A 25113-nucleotide genomic window follows, 5' to 3' on the forward strand; every position below is an offset into this window, starting at 1 on the left:
AATAATGTCTTTAAACAACAGAAACTCTGAATTAAGAAATCAACAAATATACTTCCAGTTTTGTTGTCCATACATATCATGTTATACTTCCAGTTTTGTTGTCTACACATATCATGTTATACTTCCAGTTTTGTTGTCTACACATATCATGTTATACTTCCAGTTTTGTTGTCTACACATATAATGTTATACTTCCAGTTTTGTTGTCCATACATATCATGTTATACTTCCAGTTTTGTTGTCTATACATATCATGTTATACTTCCAGTTTTGTTGTCATACATATCATGTTATACTTCCAGTTTTGTTGTCTATACATATCATGTTATACTTCCAGTTTTGTTGTCTACACATATCATGTTATACTTCCAGTTTTGTTGTCTACACATATCATGTTATACTTCCAGTTTTGTTGTCTACACATATCATGTTATACTTCCAGTTTTGTTGTCTACACATATCATGTTATACTTCCAGTTTTGTTATCTACACATATAATGTTATACTTCCAGTTTTGTTGTCCATACATATCATGTTATACTTCCAGTTTTGTTGTCCATACATATCATGTTATACTTCCAGTTTTGTTGTCATACATATCATGTTATACTTCCAGTTTTGTTGTCTATACATATCATGTTATACTTCCAGTTTTGTTGTCTACACATATCATGTTATACTTCCAGTTTTGTTGTCTACACTTATCATGTTATACTTCCAGTTTTGTTGTCTACACATATCATGTTATACTTCCAGTTTTGTTGTCTATACATATCATGTTATACTTCCAGTTTTGTTGTCTACACATATCATGTTATACTTCCAGTTTTGTTGTCTACACATATCATGTTATACTTCCAGTTTTGTTGTCTATACATATCATGTTATACTTCCAGTTTTGTTGTCTACACATATCATGTTATACTTCCAGTTTTGTTGTCTATACATATCATGTTATACTTCCAGTTTTGTTGTCCATACATATCATGTTATACTTCCAGTTTTGTTGTCTATATATATCATGTTATACTTCCAGTTTTGTTGTCTCACATATCATGTTATACCTCCAGTTTTGTTGTCTACACTTATCATGTTATACTTCCAGTTTTGTTGTCTACACATATCATGTTATACTTCCAGTTTTGTTGTCTATACATATCATGTTATACTTCCAGTTTTGTTGTCTACACATATCATGTTATACTTCCAGTTTTGTTGTCTACACTTATCATGTTATACTTCCAGTTTTGTTGTCTACACATATCATGTTATACTTCCAGTTTTGTTGTCTATACATATCATGTTATACTTCCAGTTTTGTTGTCTACACATATCATGTTATACTTCCAGTTTTGTTGTCTACACATATCATGTTATACTTCCAGTTTTGTTGTCTATACATATCATGTTATACTTCCAGTTTTGTTGTCTACACATATCATGTTATACTTCCAGTTTTGTTGTCTATACATATCATGTTATACTTCCAGTTTTGTTGTCCATACATATCATGTTATACTTCCAGTTTTGTTGTCTATATATATCATGTTATACTTCCAGTTTTGTTGTCTACACATATCATGTTATACTTCCAGTTTTGTTGTCTATACATATCATGTTATACTTCCAGTTTTGTTGTCTACACATATCATGTTATACTTCCAGTTTTGTTGTCTACACATATCATGTTATACTTCCAGTTTTGTTGTCTATATATATCATGTTATACTTCCAGTTTTGTTGTCCATACATATCATGTTATACTTCCAGTTTTGTTGTCCACACATATCATGTTATACTTCCAGTGTGTTGTCTATACATATCATGTTATACTTCCAGTTTTGTTGTCTACACATATCATGTTATACTTCCAGTTTTGTTGTCTACACATATCATGTTATACTTCCAGTTTTGTTGTCTACACATATCATGTTATACTTCCAGTTTTGTTGTCTACACATATCATGTTATACTTCCAGTTTTGTTGTCTATACATATCATGTTATACTTCCAGTTTTGTTGTCCATACATATCATGTTATACTTCCAGTTTCGTTGTCCATACATATCATGTTATACTTCCAGTTTTGTTGTCTACACATATCATGTTATACTTCCAGTGTGTTGTCTATACATATCATGTTATACTTCCAGTTTTGTTGTCCATACATATCATGTTATACTTCCAGTTTTGTTGTCTACACATATCATGTTATACTTCCAGTGTGTTGTCCATACATATCATGTTATACTTCCAGTTTCGTTGTCCATACATATCATGTTATACTTCCAGTTTTGTTGTCTATACATATCATGTTATACTTCCAGTTTTGTTGTCTACACATATCATGTTATACTTCCAGTTTTGTTGTCTATACATATCATGTTATACTTCCAGTTTTGTTGTCTACACATATCATGTTATACTTCCAGTGTGTTGTCTATACATATCATGTTATACTTCCAGTTTTGTTGTCTACACATATCATGTTATACTTCCAGTTTTGTTGTCTACACATATCATGTTATACTTCCAGTTTTGTTGTCTACACATATCATGTTATACTTCCAGTTTTGTTGTCCATACATATCATGTTATACTTCCAGTTTTGTTGTCATACATATCATGTTATACTTCCAGTTTTGTTGTCTATACATATCATGTTATACTTCCAGTTTTGTTGTCTACACATATCATGTTATACTTCCAGTTTTGTTGTCTATACATATCATGTTATACTTCCAGTTTTGTTGTCCATACATATCATGTTATACTTCCAGTTTTGTTGTCCATACATATCATGTTATACTTCCAGTTTTGTTGTCTACACATATCGTGTTATACTTTCAATACAAAGACTAACAACAATATTAGGTTATACTTTTATTGCTGAGCAACGTGACATAAAAGTCATTCTTGGAACCTAGTGACATTAAAACATACTGGTTTTTCTATATATTAGAATATTATCTTCAAGATTTGTAGTGCATACTGGAAAGATTTACATATTGTAATAAAAGGTTTAGAAAAAAACGACCTTGTTCCAAATGTATATTATATATATTTTTAAAAAGTTAACCAGCGTATCACAAGGGTTAATATACACAAATGTGTGATATTAAAGTATTTGTCCCATGCTGGTACAGCGGTAAGCCTACGGATTTACAACGCTAAAATCAGAGATTCGATTCCCCCAGTGGACTCCGCAGATAGTCCGACGTGGCTTTGCTGTAAGAACACACACACACATTAGAATGTTAAAGTTGCATCAGAATATATTAGGAATGGTTAATCTAACTGGTTTTTACTAATAATTGTTCCGTTATACGTTACGAATTCATTTCATGAACAATCTTAATTTTGATTGGCTAACTTACCGACGTATGACTGTTTCGGTTGTACTTTGCTGCCCCTTTATTGGTCAAGCTTGATTTCGCAAAATTCGTTTATTTCGGTTAGTCACGAAATTTGATGTTAGGGTATACTATGGGGTGAGGATGGTAGTACTTGCCCAGACATTTTTGACGGGCTGTACGCTACTAAAATATTTAACATATAGTACTTATGTGATATATTTACTAATATGTATTTATTTGAGTATCAATGTTTGTTTTAATTAAAAATATATGTAGAAATGCATATAACTTATATTGTTAAATGTGTTTAGCGAAATTCCTGGCTATTCACTAAGTTTGCAGAAGATTCTCGAGTGTAAGAAATAACAATGTATGTTTTACGAAAGCACTTATCGTCAGTACTGTAGGACCAGCCGAATTTTCTAGAATCTCGCCTAACGCTTAAAACCAATGCGAAGCATCAAGAAGCAGTATATGTTTTAAAACCTCCCCAAAGCAACTAATAAGAGGTAACCAACACAAAGCCAAGAGGCAGTATGTATTGTTTGTTTTTGAATTTCGCGCAAAGCTACTCGAGGGCTATCTGCGCTAGCCGTCCCTAATTTAGCAGTGTAAGACTACAAGGGAAGGCAGCTAGTCAACACCACCCAGCTCCAACTGTTGGGCTACTCTTTTACCGATGAATAGTGGGATTGACCGTCACATTATAACGCCCCCACGGCTAAAAGGACGAGCAGGTTTGGTGCGATCGGGATTCAAACCCACGACCCTTGGGATTACGAGTCGAACGCTTTAACCCACATATATTGTTTGTTTGTTACAGTTGGTATACTAAAAACCTCGGGAGCTATAACGGTAATTAACGCTTATTAATTAAGAAACTACAGATATCTGATAGGAAAGAATATAGATTTCAAAGATCACGAACCTTTTAAATTCAGCTAATTAACATCGCACTTTAGTATTTTTATTTATGGAGGCATTGTTTAACTTCAGCTAAGGAAAACTCGCATGTGATCAGCGAAGAGCCACCTAGCTCCTCGTTAAGAAAACTGTATCGATATCAACTCAAAATTAACTCCCTTTCGTTAACTTTCGATAGGATATCAAGGGTGTTCCGGATCAGATAGAGGACTCAATACTCTTTGTAAAACTATTGTATATGAATCATTATTTGTAATCATTATTATAAATTATATTTTTGTTTGTATTAAGAAAGAAAATTGTGTGTTCTAGTCTTTTTGACAAACATCATATTCGGTCGACATTTAATTAATTTCTAAATCCAAATTACAAGTTAACTCAATTTTAGGCTATTTTAAATCGCAATACGTAACAACCGATAACGAGATAAACTTAATACATAAAAACATTTATAAACTGAACTCATTACAGAGATATAATGGGAAATCATAATAAACTAAACTTATTACAGAGAGATAATGAGAAATTAGCAATTATATATAGATAAATAGTGTAATAGCATATAACTCCAACCAGCAATAATATACAACTCTAGCCGTCTTGAAAGTAAAGTTTTACTGCTAACTTGTTTGTTATTAAGCACAGAACTATTCGGTTTACAATTTATACCTGCAAGTATTGAAACCCTAATTTATACCTTATCAACTGCAAGTATTGAAATCCTAATTTAAAAACCTTATCAACTGCAAGTATTGAAACCCTAATTTATACCTTATCAACTGCAAGTATTGAAACCCTAACTTATACCTTATCAACTGCAAATATTGAAACCCTAATTTATACCTTATCAACTGCAAGTATTGAAACCCTAATTTATACCTTATCAACTGCAAGTATTGAAACCCTAATTTATACCTTATCAACTGCAAGTATTGAAACCCTAATTTATACCTTATCAACTGCAAGTATTGAAACCCTAATTTATACCTTATCAACTGCAAGTATAGAAACCCTAATTTATACCTTATCAACTGCAAGTATTCAAACCCTAATTTATACCTTATCAACTGCAAGTATTGAAACCCTAATTTATACCTTATCAACTGCAAGTATTGAAACCCTAATTTATACCTTATCAACTGCAAGTATTGAAATCCTAATTTAAAAACCTTATCAACTGCAAGTATTGAAACCCTAATTTATACCTTATCAACTGCAAGTATTGAAACCCTAATTTATACCTTATCAACTGCAAGTATTGAAACCCTAATTTATACCTTATCAACTGCAAGTATTGAAATCCTAAGTTATACCTTATCAACTGCAAGTATTGAAACCCTAACTTATACCTTATCAACTGCAAATATTGAAACCCTAATTTATACCTTATCAACTGCAAGTATTGAAACCCTAATTTATACCTTATCAACTGCAAGTATTGAAACCCTAATTTATACCTTATCAACTGCAAGTATTGAAACCCTAATTTATACCTTATCAACTGCAATGATTGAAACCCTAATTTATACCTTATCAACTGCAAGTTTTGAAACCCTAATTTATACCTTATCAACTGCAAGTATTGAAACCCTAATTTAAAAACCTTATCAACTGCAAGTATAGAAACCCTAATTTATACCTTATCAACTGCAAGTATTGAAACCCTAATTTAAAAACCTTATCAACTGCAAGTATTGAAACCCTAATTTATACCTTATCAACTGCAAGTATTGAAACCCTAATTTAAAAACCTTATCAACTGCAAGTATTGAAACCCTAATTTATACCTTATCAACTGCAAGTATTGAAACCCTAACTTATACCTTATCAACTGCAAATATTGAAACCCTAATTTATACCTTATCAACTGCAAGTATTGAAACCCTAATTTATACCTTATCAACTGCAAGTTTTGAAACCCTAATTTATACCTTATCAACTGCAAGTATTGAAACCCTAATTTATTCCTTATCAACTGCAAGTATTGAAACCCTAATTTATACCTTATCAACTGCAAGTATTGAAACCCTAATTTATACCTTATCAACTGCAAGTATTGAAACCCTAATTTATACCTTATCAACTGCAAGTATTGAAACCCTAATTTAAAAACCTTATCAACTGCAAGTTTTGAAACCCTAATTTATACCTTATCAACTGCAAGTATTGAAACCCTAATTTAAAAACCTTATCAACTGCAAGTATAGAAACCCTAATTTATACCTTATCAACTGCAAGTATTGAAACCCTAATTTAAAAACCTTATCAACTGCAAGTATTGAAACCCTAATTTATACCTTATCAACTGCAAGTATTGAAACCCTAATTTAAAAACCTTATCAACTGCAAGTATTGAAACCCTAATTTATACCTTATCAACTGCAAGTATTGAAACCCTAATTTAAAAGTTATAGGTCCGCAGACTTACCATAAGCCACTAGGAGGTTACATTTTAGTAATATAACATTGAAAGTACTTGTTTTATACGTAGTGGTGTGTGAACAGCTTTAAGAGTGGGTGTTTTGTTCGCCATTAAACATAAAGATGCATGCATTATGTGTTTGTACCCCGATTTTTAGGATTATAAACCCTCAAACTTGCTGGTAAGACTAATAGTGTATTATTTGTGTTTTACTATCACCTTTGCATAGTAGATGTTTGTCCTACCCTGTTAACAGTGGATATTATTGGTGTGTTTTAGTGCACCATATTAAAAGTGAGTGTTACTGGTGTGGGTTTATAAGGCCATGTAAAGAATGAGTGTTACTGGTGTGGGTTTATAAGGCCATGTAAAGAATGAGTGTTACTGGTTTAAACGGATATATTAATTTCGGATGTTACTGGTGTGTTTTTAACAGCCAAATTAACTACGGATTTTATTAGTATGATTAAAAGGCTCTAGCAATAGTGGGTGTTACTGGTATGGTTTAAACGGATATATTAATTTCCGATGTTACTGGTGTGTTTTTAACAGCCAAATTAACTACGGATTTTATTAGTATGATTAAAAGGCTCTAGCAATAGTGGGTGTTAATGGCGTGTTTTAAACGGCCATATTAATAGTAGGTGTTATTGATGTGGCTTAGTATGGCCAAATTAATAGTGAGTGTTACTCATATGGTTTAGAGTACCATATCAATAGTGCATATTATTAACATGGTTTAATACAACTGCATTAATAGTGAATGGTATTGGTGTGGTTTATATGGCATTATTAAAAGCGGATGTTGTTGTTATAGGTTAGGTGGTAATACCAATAGATGGCGCTACTGGTGTGTTTTAGTACACCATATTAATAGTGGTTGTTAATGGCGTGTTTTAATAAGGCTGTTCTTATAATAGATCGTGTGTATATATATATTTAATACATTAAAATGTATTAAAATCTTAGCAAGTTAACTGAATTTTTCAATGACATCTATATATGTTTGCACCACAAAGGTATTATAATTTAAAATTAGTATTAATATTGGAAAACCGATTATTAAATAGTAACTTGACCCATTAAACAATGATTTAAACAAGATTCCATTCCTCACAAGATTCCAGTTTTCTTAAAACTTCTGCATTTTAAACCTTTGAACAACTTATCTTTTACTTTTTTAAAGTTTTTTTTATTTTTCTCAAATGTCATTTTACTATTTTTTCAGCCACGGCAAAATGGCTGTAGAACGGTTTTTGTTTTTCAAGTACGGACTTTTAGGTCATAGTTCCATCATCTCTTAACTGACATAATATCTAATTACAGTTTTGGACTCAGGATGTTAAATCCTTTCGAGTGATGAATTTAACCTGCTTTTAATCCTCCCTAAAAGAATTTCAAGCGCCTCGGCTATTGAGGGTTCCCTCTTCTTTATTTCTAAAGTTGCTAATATATTTATAATGATAAAATACGTGCTCTTAATTAGATAATAAAATTCCTTATGGGGATATACAAGCATATATTTACGATGCTTACTGTGTAACGTGAAGGACCTGATGTGGCTTGGAGGTTAACATGCGCGAACTGTAAGTCTGAGGATTCATGGCTCGTTACCCGTTGTCATAAATACGGGTTTCGCACTTTGAGACTGTGCGTGCACTAAAAGAGTGACTGTCAAATCTCACTATTCCTTCAGACAAAGATACCTTAAGAGTTGGCGATGGTTGCTATTGAGCAGATGCCTTCCTTCCAGTTTATCAGTTTAAAATTATAAGCATATGAAGATATGCGTTGTATACTTTTGCGCATAAATTCTGAAAACAAAACAAAACAACTAAAACAAACACCATGAAAAGTTTAAATATGCTATAGGTCAGTGACCTCACAGTGCATATTCCATCAGTTGCTAAGAGATCAAACTACCCGTAAGAATTATAAATCGTATAATAACTAGAAAAAAAAGCAAGCACAATTTTTAATGATCTTTGTTATTTGGACGTAATTAAATAAAGCAGTTCTTTGGAAGCTACCGTGGCGAAAATAATAATATTGTATCTTGCCAAAACGCCCTCTAGGTGGTAACAATTGATAAAAAAATAAATTAAACTGATTAAATAATTCTATAAAAAGGCTTTTATTTAGAGAAATGTGCGCACTATATCCAGGATGCATAATATATTTTTATTCGATATCTTGTGAATAAAGCAATGTACGAAGTTCTAACTGACCTCCAAAACATAATGAGAAAATATACACAACTCTTATAAACAACACATCAGGACATGTTAGAAGTTAGTAATGTTTTGAACATAGTATTATGTAAATAATCACCAAGCAACAACCGAACACGGCAGCCTCAAGTCTAGCGCAATGACAAGTAACACGCTTCTAAAACGTTGTGCCCTAATGAAATGTTTTATAGCAGTCAAAATTTATTGTAATAAAGGATGAAGAATTCTAGTATCTGAAGTGCGGTTTATTGAAATATCGACGTTACGTTTCGCCGTCCAACAACCCCAAAAAGCATACCAACTATTAAAAAATCGACAACGCCCTCTATCAAGAGTACCGAATATGCCCGAAAAAGATCGGGGAAGGTAGTATTGTGTTGGAAATTTGAATTTCAGAGTTGGTGAGCGGGATTCGGAAACGTGCGATACAATGTCTTAGCATATTTGTGATAAACATAAAATATTAAAAGAATAATAATTATAGAAATATTAGACAAGTCACATGCTATAAAACTACCTGAATACCTTTCAAAGGAATACTGTTATTGGGTAATTAAAGATAAAAACTGTCCTACTGGACTTGCAAGCACAAAGACTTCGTTTATATATTTGATATAGCCCAGATGTGCTCGAAGTGGTACGTTCTACTGTCAGAGTATGATGTAGCCCGGATGTGCTCAAAGTGGCACGTTCTACTGTCAGAATATGATGTAGCCCGGATGTGCTCGAAGTGGCACGTTCTACTGTCAGAATGTGATGTAGCCTGGATGTGCTCGAAGTGGCACGTTCTACTATCAAAGTATAATGTAGCCTGGATGTGCTCGAAGTGGCACGTTCTACTGTCAGAGTATGATGTAGCCCGGATGTGCTCGAAGTGGCACGTTCTACTGTCAGAGTATGATGTAGCCCGGATGTGCTCGAAGTGGCACGTTCTACTGTCAGAATATGATGTAGCCCGGATGTGCTCGAAGTGGCACGTTCCACTGTCAGAGTATGATGTAGCCCGGATGTGCTCGAAGTGGCACGTTCTACTGTCAGAATATGGCATTTTAATGTTCTGAATATGGTTTGAATAAAGTAAAAGTATTCATAAACATTCGATTAAAATATTTCAAATTATTTGCCTGAAATATGTACAATAAATGAACTCAAGCACGAGGTTTGTAACACATCCTACTAAAAAAATACATGCTATAAACATACATACATACAAAATCAATTCCTGTTTAAGTGGATTAACAATCTTCTTGTAAGCATATTACGCTCAAATTCTTTGTTTGAGTCCTGTGTTAGGTACAGCAATGTGTAAAAGTCTGTGCTTAACAGAAACAAATAATGTCTATTTGTGACATTTTCGGTGTTTCTCATTTGAAAAAAACAAGATATTTTATGATCCTGAAGATAGACAGCTTATCGAATCATTTGTTGCTAGGTGATAGTTTTGTTTAACACTGTCCGAAATCCTCTGAAAAGATTAGATATATTTGTATGCATAAGAGGGCTTCGTTCACTGGATACACTAGGTCTGTAAAATCGTTAATATGAAAATATATTCCATTGCTGAGCTAACAAATAAAGTAATACACACGAGTATAAGTTATTATGAAACAATGTGAGTTGCTGTAAAACAGTGTGTGTGTGTGCTGTTAAACAAGTGTAAGTTATTGTAAAACAATGTGCTGTTAAACAAGTGTAAGTTACTGTAAAACAGAGTGTGATGTTAAACAAGTGTAAGTTACTGTAAAACAGAGTGTGCTGTTAAACAAGTGTAAGTTACTGTAAAACAGAGTGTGCTGTTAAACAAGTGTAAGTTACTGTGAAACAATGTGTTGTTAAACAAGTGTAAGTTACTGTGAAACAATGTGCTGTTAAACAAGTGTAAGTCACTGTGAAACAATATGCTGTTAAAGAGTGTAAGTTACTGTGAAACAATATGCTGTTAAACGAGTGTAAGTTACTGTTAAAAAAACGCAAATCAAAGTAACAAAATAATTATTATACAAACAACGCTAAACAAAGTAACAAACTAATTATTGTTTAAAGAACCCAAAACAAATTAACAAAATAATTACTGTACAAAAAAGTAACAAAATAATCATTGTACAAACGATGCAAAACAAAGTAACAAAATAATTATTGTATAAACAACGCAAAGCAAAGTAACAAAATAATTATTGTACAAACAACGCAAAACAAAGTGAGAAAATAATTATTGTACAAACAACGCAAACAAAGCAACAAAATATTTATTGTACAAACAACGCAAACAAAGCAACAAAATTATTGTACAAACAACGCTAAACAAATGAATAAAATGATTATTGCAGAAACAACGTAAAACAAAGAAATAAAATAATAATTGTGTAAACAAAGCTAAACAAAGTAGCAAAATAATTATTGTACAAACAAAGTAAACAAAACAAGTTTGTTAAGTAAAACAAACTGAGATTTTTCTTTGAAGTGTAAATATGACTATCATTGGTATTTCTAGCTGTTCATAAAGCCATTAGAAATGTCGTTCTAACTGTTCATAAAGCCGTTAGAAATGTCGTTCTAGCTGTTCATAAAGCCATTAGAAATGTCGTTCTAACTGTTCATAAAGCCGTTAGAAATGTCGTTCTAGCTGTTCATAAAGCCGTTAGAAATGTCGTTCTAGCTGTTCATAAAGCCGTTAGAAATGTCGTTCTAACTGTTCATAAAGCCATTAGAAATGTCGTTCTAACTGTTCATAAAGCCGTTAGAAATGTCGTTCTAGCTGTTCATAAAGCCGTTAGAAATGTCGTTCTAGCTGTTCATAAAGCCGTTAGAAATGTCGTTCTAGTTGTTCATAAAGCCATTAGAAATGTCGTTCTAACTGTTCATAAAGCCGTTAGAAATGTCGTTCTAGCTGTTCATAAGGCCGTTAGAAATGTCGTTATAGCTGTTCATAAAGCCGTTAGAAATGTCGTTCTAGCTGTTCATAAAGCCGTTAGAAATGTCGTTCTAGCTGTTCATAAGGCCGTTAGAAATGTCGTTCTAGCTGTTCATAAAGCCGTTAGAAATGTCGTTCTAGTTGTTCATAAAGCCATTAGAAATGTCGTTCTAGCTGTTCATAAGGCCGTTAGAAATGTCGTTCTAGCTGTTCATAAAGCCGTTAGAAATGTCGTTCTAGCTGTTCATAAAGCCGTTAGAAATGTCGTTCTAGCTGTTCATAAAGCCGTTAGAAATGTCGTTCTAGCTGTTCATAAGGCCGTTAGAAATGTCGTTCTAGCTGTTCATAAAGCCATTAGAAATGTCATTCTAGTTGTTCATAAAGCCATTAGAAATGTCGTTCTAGCTGTTCATAAGGCCGTTAGAAATGTCGTTCTAGCTGTTCATAAAGCCGTTAGAAATGTCGTTCTAGCTGTTCATAAAGCCGTTAGAAATGTCGTTCTAGCTGTTCATAAAGCCGTTAGAAATGTCGTTCTAGCTGTTCATAAGGCCGTTAGAAATGTCGTTATAGCTGTTCATAAAGCCGTTAGAAATGTCGTTCTAGCTGTTCATAAAGCCATTAGAAATGTCGTTCTAGCTGTTCATAAAGCCGTTAGAAATGTCGTTCTAGCTGTTCATAAAGCCATTAGAAATGTCGTTATAGCTGTTCATAAAGCCGTTAGAAATGTCGTTCTAGCTGTTCATAAAGCCGTTTGAAATGTCGTTCTAGCTGTTTATAAGGCCGTTAGAAATGTCGTTCTAGCTGTTCATAAAGCCATTAGAAATGTCGTTCTAGCTGTTCATAAAGCCGTTAGAAATGTCGTTCTAGCTGTTCATAAAGCCGTTAGAAATGTCGTTCTAGCTGTTCATAAAGCCATTAGAAATGTCGTTATAGCTGTTCATAAAGCCGTTAGAAATGTCGTTCTAGCTGTTCATAAAACCGTTAGAAATGTCGTTCTAGCTGTTCATAAGGCCGTTAGAAATGTCGTTCTAGCTGTTCATAAAGCCGTTAGAAATGTCGTTCTAGCTGTTCATAAGGCCGTTAGAAATGTCGTTCTAGCTGTTCATAAGGCCGTTAGAAATGTCGTTCTAGCTGTTCATAAAGCCATTAGAAATGTCGTTCTAGTTGTTCATAAAGCCATTAGAAATGTCGTTATAGCTGTTCATAAAGCCGTTAGAAATGTCGTTCTAGCTGTTCATAAAGCCGTTAGAAATGTCGTTCTAGCTGTTCATAAAGCCGTTAGAAATGTCGTTCTAGCTGTTCATAAAGCCGTTAGAAATGTCGTTCTAGCTGTTCATAAAGCCATTGGAAATGTCGTTCTAGCTGTTCATAAAGCCGTTAGAAATGTCGTTCTAACTGTTCATAAAGCCGTTAGAAATGTCGTTATAGCTGTTCATAAAGCCGTTAGAAATGTCGTTCTAGCTGTTCATAAAGCCGTTAGAAATGTCGTTCTAGCTGTTCATAACGCCGTTAGAAATGTCGTTCTAGCTGTTCATAAAGCCATTAGAAATGTCGTTCTAGTTGTTCATAAAGCCATTAGAAATGTCGTTCTAGCTGTTCATAAAGCCGTTAGAAATGTCGTTCTAGCTGTTCATAAAGCCATGAGAAATGTCGTTATAGCTGTTCATGAAGCCGTTAGAAATGTCGTTCTAGCTGTTCATAAAGCCGTTAGAAATGTCGTTCTAGCTGTTCATAAGGCCGTTAGAAATGTCGTTCTAGCTGTTCATAAAGCCGTTAGAAATGTCGTTCTAGCTGTTCATAAAGCCGTTAGAAATGTCGTTCTAGCTGTTCATAAGGCCGTTAGAAATGTCGTTCTTGCTGTTCATAAGGCCGTTAGAAATGTCGTTCTAGTTGTTCATAAAGCCGTTTGAAATGTCGTTCTAGCTGTTCATAAAGCCATTAGAAATGTCGTTCTAGCTGTTCATAAGGCCGTTAGAAATGTCGTTCTTGCTGTTTATAAGGCCGTTAGAAATGTCGTTCTAGTTGTTCATAAAGCCGTTTGAAATGTCGTTCTAGCTGTTCATAAAGCCATTAGAAATGTCGTTCTAGCTGTTCATAAAGCCGTTAGAAATGTCGTTCTTGCTGTTCATAAGGCCGTTAGAAATGTCGTTCTAGTTGTTCATAAAGCCGTTTGAAATGTCGTTCTAGCTGTTCATAAAGCCATTAGAAATGTCGTTCTAGCTGTTCATAAAGCCGTTAGAAATGTCGTTCTAGCTGTTCATAAAGCCGTTAGAAATGTCGTTCTAGCTGTTCATAAAGCCGTTAGAAATGTCGTTTATTTTTCCACAAAGTAATTTATTTTTTCAACAGTCTTTAAGATGTTTAAAAGCAAACTAGCGTTACTAATAGCTTTACGTTTTCCTACAAGTATTCCGGTAGACTCAGCAGATAGCCCTATGTGGTTTTGCTATAAGAAAACACACACACACTTTACGAGTATTCAGGTTAAAATATAATAATATTAAAACTAAAAGAGAAAACAGGTTTATATAATTATACAAGCTGAATGGTGAAGAAATAACTGCAATACAAATGTGTTAGTCCGCGTGACACAGAACAAACAAAGCACGAGAGTACGTAACGGCACGTGACACATAACGTGTACAATTAAATCATACAAAGCATATACTCGCGACGTAGAAGCGTGGTTTTCTACACTAATAACCGTCTGTTTATCACAGTATTATTCGGATAATAATTCCTGCCACATGGAAAGTGGAGAGTGTTTTAAGTTACTAAGTTGATTGTTTAAATTCGTTTAGAAATTGGGTTTGGTATGAAGAAATTGTCAAACTGTTTAACCGTGAGACTAAATGGCAAAGTTCTGACGAAAAAAATGACAAAACCTCACAAGACTATGAGACTTCCCAGCTAGAAAAATAAAAGGGAATTCTCAACAGCCGCGGCGCTTCAAACTGTTTTAGGTACGATTCGAGTAAATTAATCTATTGTACTATTTATTCTCCCCGTTTCATTAACTACATTTTTGAGCACTAGCAGCATCACGTGCGGGGCGCGCGTATGCTCGATTCAGTTTCTTTACTTAACAGGATCTCCACCAGTCTACCTTCAAATGGAAGTTTTTAAAGGTAGAATAATAATAAATTAATGTGTGAGACCTTGGACGCAGCCAAATACTAATCGAGAGTGTTCGACCTCCTGATCGTAATTATATTTTAAATCGATCATGATATGACTGAGCTGAGAACTCAAACTTTATACATGAAAACAAACAAACAAACTCGGAGCCATTCTATGAGGCGCTACGATGCTGCTAATAATGATTGGAAAAGGTCGATACAACATTTTGTGCCAGTGCTTAATATTTCCCCTCAACAATCAGTGATACTGGATTTCCTAATTTTGTAGGATCCTCTCCTGTAGACTATCTGTACTCTGCCAACCAAGGGCATCGAAACCCGGATTCTAGCCATGTAAATCTACAGACATACCGCTGTGCCACTGGCATTTGAATTGGTGAACTCGTCGATGTGTCGCTGAAAGTATGTAAACTTCTTTGTTCTTTATTTTGATTTTGGCGGCCTGGCCAAGTGGGTTAAGGCGTCCGATTCGTAATCTGAGGGTCGCGGTTTCCAATCCCCGTCGCACCACACATGCTCTCCCTATCAGCCCTGGGGGCGTTATAATGTGATGGTCAATCCCACTGTTCGTTGGTAAAAGAGTAGCCCAAGAATTGGCAGTGGGTGGTGATGACTAGCTGCCTTCCCTCTAGTCTTTCCTTACTAAATTTAGGACGGCTAGCGCAGATGGCTCTCAAGTATCTTTGCGCAAAATTAAAAACAAACAAACACAACAATATGATTTTGGCAAATCTTCTAAGGTTATTTGTCGCCGCTACTAATTTTGAACTTCTAACCAGAGAGGCAGATAAGAAGATAAATAGTGAGGGTGAACGTTCTCCTCTCCTCCAGCTGAAAGAGTGGTCATGTTTGATGGCGGGTTTCGATCACACACCATGCATATTGCTCCCTAGTCATCAGACTACGCAAAATCATTTACAGTTCAATAAAAGTACGTTCGATCGTGAATGATTTAAGGAAAACAGGATCTGATGATAACAAAATTTTAGAAAGTAAATCAAAATATAATAATACTGATATCAAACATTGATGAACGTGTGAAAATAAAGTTATAAATATACCTTTTGGAAGCTCATTTCGATATCACATATCTTATACTTCAAAACAAACTTAAACATTATGATAGCTGTGTACTTTTATTTGGGGCTGAGAAACCGTTTGGAGACAGAGAAAAACTGTTAACATAAATTTAAGTTTAATGTAAATAAAAGTATATATTAAAGTAAACTTGAACAGTTGTTTTCAAACAGTTTCACTTGCTTCAAAAGAATCCCAGAAATAATTTCTGTACCAAATTGAGTTTTTCTACCCTTTTCCGTTTCTGAGGGATCTAAACCAGTTGCTTTTAGACAGTTTCTCTTTTCTAAAAAAAACCTGTCAAAGTGTAAAAGAACAACAAAACACTGTTACCACATTTTATTTCGAGATCACATTTTGAGAACAATTCGAATAATTCTGTTTTTCGTTTCTTCATAGGATATTATAACCAATTATTACGCTATGTAACAAAATTTTTACTTTTTCTTGTTCCTGAACAGAAAGTGTTATTTCCTAATTACTTATGCCTAAAGTAAATGAAAAAGACCTATTTTTCTCTTCAAACTTTGTTTTTGCGACCTGGGAGCGTATAACTAAAACATGATGGGAGACTATATTTGGGGGCTGATACGTGAAAGTGATTTACATTAAAGTCGCAAATCTCGAAAAACTACTCACTTCTAAACATTTTTGTATAACTTTAGTATAAATACATGTAAATCTTGGTTCATATGTTGTTTTATCCAGACCTTATGTAAATGAAAATGTGCAAATTTGTCCGTTTTTACATAGAAAATAGGTTAATTTATAAACTTTATTATCCTGGTCACAAAAGCAAAGTATGAAGGTAATAATGGCCATTTTCTGTACTTTTACAACATAAGCAATTAAGAATTATCCAGGAACAAAATTTGTCTACCGAAGAAATCTTCTCTTAGAGGGGAACAATATTCGGAAGGTTTGGAATAATTTTGTAGGTACTGTTTCTTTACCTGGTCGTGAAATAGCTAACATTTAGACTTTTGAACTGTTGGTGTATGTATATACACTGCTGGCCAAAATCTTAAGGCCAATGAACATAAAGAAAAAATATGCATTTTGCGTTGTTAGACTCAACCATCTATTTGAGTAGAGCTTCAAAAGATGAAAATAAGAAAAGGGAAAATAAAAATAAAAACTTTTTTAGCATTTAATAGGGAAATTGTGAACACTATGAAATTAGCCTAAATATCAGCTGGTCAAAAGTTTAAGACCATACTGAAATGAAGCGATAATCAGTAAACACGTAACGAAATTTAGTCATTTGTGTTCAAGCATTAGCGTTGTCAACATCTCCTGTGTTACATTGGGTAAAAACATGGCAAAGGCTAAAAAGTTGACAAAGTTTGAAGGTGGCAGAATTGTCAAGCAACAAAAGCAAGGTCTCTCTCAACGTGCCATCGTTGGTGAGATTGGACGCAGTTAAAATTGCTGTTGCAAATTTCTTAAAAGACCCTGAGGATTTTTACGACAATTTCAAGTGGTTGGCCCAAGAAAATTTCGCCGGCGTTGAGCAGGAGGATTCTACGGGTTGTCCGGCAAGACACCAGCCGATCGTCGAACCAGATTAAGGCCCTTACGGACGCAGAAAGTAAGTTACGACAGAAAGTGTTCGTATTTTTTGCTCATAACTTAAAAAGTATCATGATTAGGCTAATAGACGTATGATATATTATTCATATTATACTAACACACATTTACATAAACTTTTATGTAAATTAAACGACAGATAAACTGTTTGTAAACAAATAACCAAAAATAGGAGGAGCAGAAAGTGTTCGTACAGTTCAGAACGTGTGAAAACACTAATATTCCCGTAAAAAGTTTGTTTAGTTTGACGAATAAACTACATTATACCATTCAAGAACTAGACACTGAGTTCATAATTATTGGAATTTAGCCAGCAAAAAATGTACTTCTGGCAATGTAGCGCCGCCTCCGTCATTATCTGCTTTGTCATCATGACGAACAGGAAATAACTGTCCAGTGATTTAAAAAACCGAATTACTGTAAAATACAAGTCTCGTGTGTATCTTTCCAGTATTGCTACACAACTTATTGTGCCAAAATCTACTGTTCAAAGCATAATTGCCAAGTTTAATCTCACAGGATCCACTGCTAACCTCCTTCGCTCCGGACGCCCCACCAAAATTCCACAGATAACCAAGAGGAAGGTTCTCAGAGAAGTTAGTAGGAACCCTTGTTTAACACGTAATGACATACAGAACTTGGTAAGGGAAACTGGGGTTGAAGTAAGCACCTCTACAATTACGAACATGTTACGCTCTTCTGTGTTCAAAGCATGCCGTTCTCGTAGAACTCCATATTTAAAGCCTGTTCATTTAGAAGCACGATTGGGGTATGCAAGAAAGCATGTAGATAAACCCTTTACCTATTGGAAGATTATTTTTTTGTTCAGACGAGACTAAAATCGAGCTTTTCGGCCACAATGATGTTCGCTATATTTTCTGTAAGAAGGGGGGAATGAAATCTTCCAAAGAACACCGTCCCTACAGTTAAACACGGAGGTGGCTCGATCATACTATGGGGTTCCTTCAGCTCTTCTGGTGTAGGCAGCCTTCACCGCGTCAACGGAATCATGAAAAAAGAAGAGTACGTTGATATATTAGGCACTTATATCAGGAATGATGCTCGGAACTTGCGGCTTGGGCATCGTTGGATCTTTCAGCACGACAATGACCCTAAGCACACATCAAAATACGTGTAATCCTTGTTGCAGAGGAACCATATAAGCATTCTGGAGTGGACATCGCATTCACCCGATCTCAACCCAATTGAAAACGTTTGGCATGAGTTGAAGACCAGGGTTCATCAGCATCATCCGAAAAACTTGCAAGTGTTTCAAGCCTTCTGTAAAGAAGAATGGAAGAAAGTACCAGTCGAGTACTGTCAAACAATCATGGAGGGCTCTGAGGAGAGATTGCGCCAAGTAATTCACCTGAAAGGTTACACAACTGACCATAAAGTAGACGCACGAACACTTTCTGCCCCTCCTATGGTTGGTTATTTGTTTATAAACAGTTTATTCGTGGTTTAATTTACATAAAAATGTATGTAGATGTGTGTTAGTATAATATTTATAATATACTGTACTTTCATTATCCTAATCCAACGCAAAATGTATATTTTTCTTTATGTTCATTGGCCTTAAGGTTTTGGCCAGCAGTGTATCTGCTCTTGTTATACGGGTTAACAACACAGAAAATATGAATGCTCACTATATTCTCAAAAAGCTTAACATTTTAAATTTCGAATTAATACGATTAAATAGTCAACAACTATAGTAAATTATCATGACTGTATCGACTAGATACTAACTATGTTTATCATTATTGCAATGTGCACACTGCTGGAAGCCGGGTTTAGATACCTGTGGGCAGAGCACAGACAGCCCATTGTGTAGCTTTGTACTTAATTCCAAACAATCAATCAATATACATCCTCGTTTACGATTGTATTGGAAGTTAAGAAGCAAAAACAGAAATCTGATTTGAGAACATTTTGATAAAAAACTTTTACTATGTACATAATTATAAAATAACTTTCTTTAATTTAACCAACGTTTCGCCGTTACGGCTTCATCACGTTTAGTACCGAAAATTGTTTGATATTAGAATATTCGTTTAATTATAAAACTGTTTATTTTAGTTCTGTAGTGCGTATTGATGTATCGAAGTCAAATTAATAAGAATATAAGGTCATTTATTACTAATGTTAATAAATATATTACTGCATGTAGTGTTCTATGTCTCGAGTCTGCTGTAACGCGTCTCTCACAATGTATAGCAAGTTATTATTGTTTAGCTATTGCTTTAATCTTGTAGTACAGATATAATAACTGTACAGTTATACTAATATATAACATATATAGTACTGTACAAAGTGTTAGCACAAAGTCAAAAGTTACATTCCAGGCTACTTCTGAAGGATAATGGGAGGTGAAACATTACAATGTTTTTAATATTCATGTTTAGTAGAACATAAACTCAGTAGAAGTGGTTGAATTCAGCAAACAGTTAATAGTTTGTGTCCTCCTTTTGCTTAACTAGCTTTAGACAGTCTTTCAGGCGTTATTGTAATATAATTAATCAAACTGTACTTTGGAACTTTACTTCAAATATTTCTAACATACTCCCATAAAGTTTCTTTGGAAGTATTTTTTTGATTTCTCAAGTTTTGATCTGTCAAATCTCGTATCTGCTCGATTGGGTTGAGATCAGAGCTTTTTGTGATCCGTCGTGTAAGATTTCAGCAGTTTCTTTCTCAGTAATTTCTGTATAGATTGAATGAGTGCTTGGGGTCATTATCTTCTTGACAGTAACAACCTTTACCAATAATACGCAAACCATTTGGTATACTATGACTGATCAGTATGTGTTTGTACTTGGTATACTATGACCGATCAGTATGTGTTTGTAGTTGGTATACTATGACTCATCAGTATGTGTTTGTACTTGGTATACTATGACTGATCAGTATGTGTTTGTACTTGGTATACTATGACCTATACTATGACTGATCAGTATGTGTTTGTACTTGGTATACTTTGACCGATCAGTATGTGTTTGTACTTGGTATACTATGACTGATCAGTATGTGTTTGTACTTGGTATACTATGACCGATCAGTATGTGTTTGTACTTGGTACTACTCTGACCGATCAGTATGTGTTTGTACTTGGTATACTATGACTGATCAGTATGTGTTTGTACTTGGTATACTCTGACCGATCAGTATGTGTTTGTACTTGGTATACTATGACCGATCAGTATGTGTTTGTACTTGGTATACTATGACTGATCAGTATGTGTTTGTACTTGGTATACTATGACCGATCAGTATGTGTTTGTACTTGGTATACTCTGACCGATCAGTATGTGTTTGTACTTGGTATACTATGACTGATCAGTATGTGTTTGTACTTGGTATACTATGACCGATCAGTATGTGTTTGTACTTGGTATACTATGACTGATCAGTATGTGTTTGTACTTGGTATACTATGACTGATCAGTATGTGTTTGTACTTGGTATACTATGACCGATCAGTATGTGTTTGTACTTGGTATACTATGACTGATCAGTATGTGTTTGTACTTGGTATACTATGACCGATCAGTATGTGTTTGTACTTGGTATACTCTGACCGATCAGTATGTGTTTGTACTTGGTATACTATGACTGATCAGTATGTGTTTGTACTTGGTCTACTCTGACCGATCAGTATGTGTTTGTACTTGGTATACTATGACCGATCAGTATGTGTTTGTACTTGGTATACTATGACTGATCAGTATGTGTTTGTACTTGGTATACTATGACCGATCAGTATGTGTTTGTACTTGGTATACTCTGACCGATCAGTATGTGTTTGTACTTGGTATACTATGACTGATCAGTATGTGTTTGTACTTGGTCTACTCTGACCGATCAGTATGTGTTTGTACTTGGTATACTGTGACTGATCAGTATGTGTTTGTACTTGGTATACTATGACTGATCAGTATGTGTTTGTACTTGGTATACTATGACTGATCAGTATGTGTTTGTACTTGGTATACTATGACTGATCAGTATGTGTTTGTACTTGGTATACTATGACTGATCAGTATGTGTTTGTACTTGGTATACTCTGACCGATCAGTATGTGTTTGTACTTGGTATACTATGACTGATCAGTATGTGTTTGTACTTGGTATACTATGACTGATCAGTATGTGTTTGTACTTGGTATACTATGACTGATCAGTATGTGTTTGTACTTGGTATACTATGACCGATCAGTATGTGTTTGTACTTGGTATACTATGACCGATCAGTATGTGTTTGTACTTGGTATGACTGATCAGTATGTGTTTGTACTTGGTATACTATGACTGATCAGTATGTGTTTGTACTTGGTATACTATGACTGATCAGTATGTGTTTGTACTTGGTATACTATGACTGATCAGTATGTGTTTGTACTTGGTATACTATGACCGATCAGTATGTGTTTGTACTTGGTATACTATGACCGATCAGTATGTGTTTGTACTTGGTATACTATGACTGATCAGTATGTGTTTGTACTTGGTATACTATGACCGATCAGTATGTGTTTGTACTTGGTATACTATGACCGATCAGTATGTGTTTGTACTTGGTATACTATGACTGATCAGTATGTGTTTGTACTTGGTATACTATGACCGATCAGTATGTGTTTGTACTTGGTATACTATGACCGATCAGTATGTGTTTGTACTTGGTATACAGTATGTGTTTGTACTTGACTGATCAGTATGTGTTTGTACTTGGTATACTATGACTGATCAGTATGTGTTTGTACTTGGTATACTATGACTGATCAGTATGTGTTTGTACTTGGTATACTATGACTGATCAGTATGTGTTTGTACTTGGTATACTATGACCGATCAGTATGTGTTTGTACTTGGTATACTATGACTGATCAGTATGTGTTTGTACTTGGTATACTATGACTGATCAGTATGTGTTTGTACTTGGTATACTATGACTGATCAGTATGTGTTTGTACTTGGTATACTATGACCGATCAGTATGTGTTTGTACTTGGTATACTATGACTGATCAGTATGTGTTTGTACTTGGTATACTATGACCGATCAGTATGTGTTTGTACTTGGTATACTATGACTGATCAGTATGTGTTTGTACTTGGTATACTATGACCGATCAGTATGTGTTTGTACTTGGTATACTATGACCGATCAGTATGTGTTTGTACTTGGTATACTATGACCGATCAGTATGTGTTTGTACTTGGTATACTATGACTGATCAGTATGTGTTTGTACTTGGTATACTATGACCGATCAGTATGTGTTTGTACTTGGTATACTATGACCGATCAGTATGTGTTTGTACTTGGTATACTATGACCGATCAGTATGTGTTTGTACTTGACCGATCAGTATGTGTTTGTACTTGGTATACTATGACTGATCAGTATGTGTTTGTACTTGGTATACTATGACTGATCAGTATGTGTTTGTACTTGGTACTTGGTATACTATGACCGATCAGTATGTGTTTGTACTTGGTATACTATGACTGATCAGTATGTGTTTGTACTTGGTATACTATGACCGATCAGTATGTGTTTGTACTTGGTATACTCTGACCGATCAGTATGTGTTTGTACTTGGTATACTATGACTGATCAGTATGTGTTTGTACTTGGTATACTATGACCGATCAGTATGTGTTTGTACTTGGTATACTATGACCGATCAGTATGTGTTTGTCCTTGGTATACTATGACTGATCAGTATGTGTTTGTACTTGGTATACTATGACCGATCAGTATGTGTTTGTACTTGGTATACTCTGACCGATCAGTATGTGTTTGTACTTGGTATACTATGACTGATCAGTATGTGTTTGTACTTGGTATACTCTGACCGATCAGTATGTGTTTGTACTTGGTATACTACTTGACTGATCAGTATGTGTTTGTACTTGGTATACTATGACCGATCAGTATGTGTTTGTACTTGGTATACTATGACTGATCAGTATGTGTTTGTACTTGGTATACTATGATCAGTATGTGTTTGTACTACTCTGACCGATCAGTATGTGTTTGTACTTGGTATACTATGACTGATCAGTATGTGTTTGTACTTGGTATGACTGATCAGTATGTGTTTGTACTTGGTATACTATGACGATCAGTATGTGTTTGTACTTGGTATACTATGACTGATCAGTATGTGTTTGTACTTGGTATACTATGACTGATCAGTATGTGTATGTGTTTGTACTTGGTATACTATGACTGATCAGTATGTGTTTGTACTTGGTATACTATGACTGATCAGTATGTGTTTGTACTTGGTATACTATGACTGATCAGTATGTGTTTGTACTTGGTATACTATGACTGATCAGTATGTGTTTGTACTTGGTATACTATGACTGATCAGTATGTGTTTGTACTTGGTATACTATGATCAGTATGTGTTTGTACTTGGTATACTATGACTGATCAGTATGTGTTTGTACTTGGTATACTATGACTGATCAGTATGTGTTTGTACTTGGTATACTATGACTGATCAGTATGTGTTTGTACTTGGTATACTATGACTGATCAGTATGTGTTTGTACTTGGTATACTATGACTGATCAGTATGTGTTTGTACTTGGTATACTATGACTGATCAGTATGTGTTTGTACTTGGTATACTATGACTGATCAGTATGTGTTTGTACTTGGTATACTATGACTGATCAGTATGTGTTTGTACTTGGTATACTATGACCGATCAGTATGTGTTTGTACTTGGTATACTATGACTGATCAGTATGTGTTTGTACTTGGTATACTATGACTGATCAGTATGTGTTTGTACTTGGTATACTATGACTGATCAGTATGTGTTTGTACTTGGTATACTATGACTGATCAGTATGTGTTTGTACTTGGTATACTATGACTGATCAGTATGTGTTTGTACTTGGTATACTATGACTGATCAGTATGTGTTTGTACTTGGTATACTATGACTGATCAGTATGTGTTTGTACAGTATGTGTTTGTACTTGTATACTATTGGTACTTGGTATACTATGACTGATCAGTATGTGTTTGTACTTGGTATACTATGACCGATCAGTATGTGTTTGTACTTGGTATACTATGACTGATCAGTATGTGTTTGTACTTGGTATACTATGACTGATCAGTATGTGTTTGTACTTGGTATACTATGACTGATCAGTATGTGTTTGTACTTGTTCTGGTCTGTTATTACATTTATTTTACAAACATTTCCTGTCGCCTCAGCAGAAAAACATGGTGTAAACAACCAAATATTCTGTTCTTGTTGAGTTTTCTTGATACTGTAAATTTGGACAAGTTTTGTTGGTACTTGGACATTTATCTCGTATCAGCAAACAGTCTTCCTTCTGTCCTGAAGACTACACAAACAAAGAAACTTAACACCAATGTCACTGAGTTTAGGTGTCTCTAACTTTCCTATTTTCAAACTTACCTATGTCT

At 34.5% G+C, this 25113-nt stretch overlaps 1 protein-coding gene across 1 annotated transcript in view; it reads right to left on the reverse strand.

The window, feature by feature from the left end:
* The window catches only part of LOC143226829 (potassium voltage-gated channel protein eag-like), a 53391-nt gene that overhangs the window by 27175 nt on the left and 1103 nt on the right, over nucleotides 1-25113 (reverse strand). The gene's annotated exons all lie outside the window — the stretch shown is intronic.

Source organism: Tachypleus tridentatus, chromosome 9 (assembly GCF_004210375.1).
Source record: "Tachypleus tridentatus isolate NWPU-2018 chromosome 9, ASM421037v1, whole genome shotgun sequence".
Lineage (NCBI taxonomy): Eukaryota > Metazoa > Arthropoda > Merostomata > Xiphosura > Limulidae > Tachypleus > Tachypleus tridentatus.